Raw genomic sequence first — 3,830 nt, forward strand, 5'->3', positions numbered from 1 at the left:
AATGCCATGGAAGAAATCACAAAGAAAAAAATAGATATTATTTTTAATAGATGACATAAATATTTAAAATTTCTGAACATTAAAAAGTCATAAACAAAAATTTTAAAATGACAAACTGGCAAAATATATTTGAAATATGACAGATAAATGATTAATATTACATCATTATAATTTATTAAGAAAAGTAGGTTGCAGCCAGCACATCAAGGTTACTGACTTTTTATGATGTTTGGTGGCTGTGAGATTATAGAAGCATACGAATATGATCTTTATCAAGACGAGTTATCTAGTGAAATGAGTGTTGATAGTGAGGTGGAATTTCAACTCTATAGCTGAATTTATTATGCCCAAGATCTTGGTGATGTCATCAGGGAAGAAGAACATGAAGGAAAGAACTCTGGGAATTTGGAATCTTCGAGTAGTAAACCAAATCAGAAGAGGCTAATTGTCCTTTCAGATAGTGAGGTCATCCAGCTGTCAGATGGCTCAGAGGTCATCACTGTCTGATGAAGATAGTATTTATAGATGTAAAGGAAAGAATGTTAGAGTTCAAGCATAAGAAAATACCCATGGTCCTTCTGCTTCTCTTCAATCTAATGAGCTGGTTGATAAGAAATGCAAGAGTGATATTGAAGAGAGATCAGGTGTAATCTGAGAGCTCATGATTATAGCCGTCAGTTCAAGTGAAGAGGAAGAAAGCACCATTTCAGAAGGCAATAATGTGAAAAGCTGGATGCTACTGGGATGTGAAGTAGATGATAGAGATGATGATATCCTTCTCAACGTTGCGGGATGTGAAAACTCTGTTATTGAAGAAGATGAGATAAACTGGTTCATCAGTGACAAAGACATTGAGGCCGAGATAGCTAATAACAAATCACCTGGAAGACACACCCAGAGATATTATTCAGGCAACAAAAACATTATCTGTAGAAATTGTGACAAATGTGGCCATTTAACAAAAAACTGCCCGTTACCAGGAAAAGTTCGTCGCTGCTTCCTGTGCTCCGGGAGAGGACATCTCCTGTGTTCCTGGCCAGCCCCCCTTTGCGAATACTGTCCTGTGCCTAAGATGTTGGACCACTCATGTCTTTTCAGACATTCCTGGGATAAACAGTGTGACTGATGTCATATGCTAGGTCACTATACAGATACTTGCACAGAAAGCTGGGGGCAGTATCACCTAACGACCAAACCTGGACCATCCAAAAAGCCAAAGACCCCTTCAAGACCATCAGCCTTAGCATATTACTGTCACTGCATGCAAAAGGCAATTCTGGGCACAAGTGTCCAGAATGAGAAGTGTATGACCCGTCTCCAATATCTCCATTCATCTGCTACTACGATGACAAATATGAAATTCAGGAGAGAGAAAAGAGACTAAAACAAAAAATAAAAGTACTGAAGAAAAATGGAGATATCCCAGAGCCATCTAAGCTACCTTAGATAAAAACAGCAAATGAGAACTCCCATCATTATATAAGGAAGGGCCATGCCTTGTGGAAAAGCAACAGGTGGCCTCAATAAAATAAGGAAACACAAAAAGAAATGAAGAACAAGAACAGAAACTGGGAGAAGCACAGGAAGGCTGACAGACATGTGAAGTGGGTGAGGATTTTCCTAGGGGCCCCAAAACCTACTCTTCTCCTGGCAGTTTTAAAACCCAGAAGCCTTCCAAGCCCTTTCACCATTCATCACATTACTTCACATCAAGAGGAGACAAGTCTCCCAAGGAGGTTAAGAGGGGCAAGAGAAGAAAAAGGAGAGGTGCTTGGAAGATGATGACAATGATAACTTATTTCTTATTAAGCAGAGGGAAAAAAAGGTCTTAAGCTGTCAGGCAGCCTCTGATGTGGCTTTCCTTTGTTCTTTTGGCCTTTGTGTCTATAACCTTCTGGCATTGTGATTATTATCTGTAACTAAATAAAGTGAGCTTTGTTTTTGTTTTTGTTTTTAATTTCAGCCATTCCTAGATTTACTGAACATCCGTGGAGATCTCAACTCTCTAAGTCCAACAGGTTACTAGGTAAGAAAGTAGAAAGATAAACCTGGACTTCTCCTGTTCCAGGATGTCATCTTTACTCAGAATCCTAGGGCTAGGAAGAAGAATTCATCTTTTCAAGAAAGCTTTTAAAAAATACTTTGGGGGGGAAAAAAAGCCGCATCAAAGATAATTCATCCTCAGCCTGAGTATGAAATTAAATCCTTGTAGGACGAGAAATTAACACTAAGAAAAAGTCATCAGTATTTTTCAACTTTTTTTTTACACTGGAAAGGACAATAACAATAAATTTATATCCAGCTTTTCTTGCTGCTGAAGCTGTTTTCAGAATCTTCCTTTGGACAAAACATCACAAGCTAACTGTAAAAACAAAAATGTCATCATTGAAGCCCTGAAGAGGCAGGGAATTGGGCCTCAGCAAAATAGAGGTGAAGAGTCCATCCAGTATAAATGTCAGAAAGCAGATTTCCTAAAACAAGTGAAAGAAACATAAAAAATTTTAACATAATCACAATGAAATCATTTTTTACCACTTCTACAGCGATGTTTCAAGTGGACAGTCAGATCTGTAGAGATGAATATTACTAAAAAAATTGTTTTGTTCTCTTGTATTTTTTAAACTACCTCAAAGTTATACAGAATTTTCTGGTACTTGTAGATCTTTTGTACTTCTCATACCCTAATATCAGAATAAGAAAAAGAAAATATCTGAAATAGAAATAAAAGTATAAGCATGCTGATAGAAGAATTGACAGAATAAATAAATAGAAAATTCACAGAAGAAAAATACAAATAAATAACAAACATATGAATAACTTTAATCTCTGGCAATTAATCAAAACCATATAACTGGGCAGAAAACATTTTTTGTATCAAATTAGCAAAAACTACAAAAATTATAATATTCAGTGTTACCAAAGATGTAGAGAAATTAGTACTCATAACACATTTCAGATGGGAAAACTCTTTAGTAGGAGTCTTGAAAATAAATATCAAAAGCTTAAACTTTTTTAGCATCTTTCATTCCAATGTTTCATGTTTATGAATATGTTTCAAGAAAATTAAAATATGCCATTAAAAGTAACGGTGTGAATCTGGTATTTTTTAATATGAAAAGATGTCCAAAATAGATTACTAAGAGCAAAAAGGGTACAAACATAGTATACTGTGGTCCTGTTTTGTTCCAATATGCTGTCTGAAAGAAAGATCAAATGAATACGTTGAAACTCTAGAAATGATTATCTTTTGGTGGAAAAATTGGGGGTGACTTTATTTCAAATTTATACTTTACATATGCCAAACTTTCTGTAGTGAATACATTTCATAATTATAAAACATTTAAATTAAAAATTCAATATAGTACTATGTAGGATATTTCTATTGGAAAAATTTACTAAGATAGTTTGAGATTCAAAATAATGGTTGATGAAATGTAATATTATAATTGAAATTCATTCATGATAAAAAAAAAATGGATCCATGCAAAGATCATCAAAGAATATGAAAGCCATGAGGTGAAAAATTGATGGGGAACTTTATAATGGTTGTATCAGTGTGGCAACACTTGGGGCCCTGGATTAACTTTTAGCACCACTAAAAGTGGGACAATCAGACATTATGTGTCTTGTATTGTGATACAATAGGATGTACCTGGCACTACCCATATATATTCTTGAAGAAAGAAAGACAGGAAGGAAGGAGGGAAGGAAGGAAAAGAAGGAAAGGAAGGAAGGAAGGTGGGAAACCTAAATCTAATCAAGTTTATATACCTAACAGTTAACAAATAATATAGGGGGATAGAAAAATAAGCTGAACAATGTCACCAGGG

At 35.1% G+C, this 3,830-nt stretch overlaps 1 pseudogene; it reads left to right on the forward strand.

Moving 5' to 3' along the window:
* The first annotated feature begins 222 nt into the window (after positions 1-222).
* Positions 223-1,906, forward strand: LOC698754 (zinc finger CCHC domain-containing protein 7 pseudogene; annotated as a pseudogene).
* Positions 1,907-3,830: the final 1,924 nt, after the last annotated feature.

Source organism: Macaca mulatta, chromosome 7 (assembly GCF_049350105.2).
Source record: "Macaca mulatta isolate MMU2019108-1 chromosome 7, T2T-MMU8v2.0, whole genome shotgun sequence".
Taxonomy (NCBI): Eukaryota; Metazoa; Chordata; class Mammalia; order Primates; family Cercopithecidae; genus Macaca; species Macaca mulatta.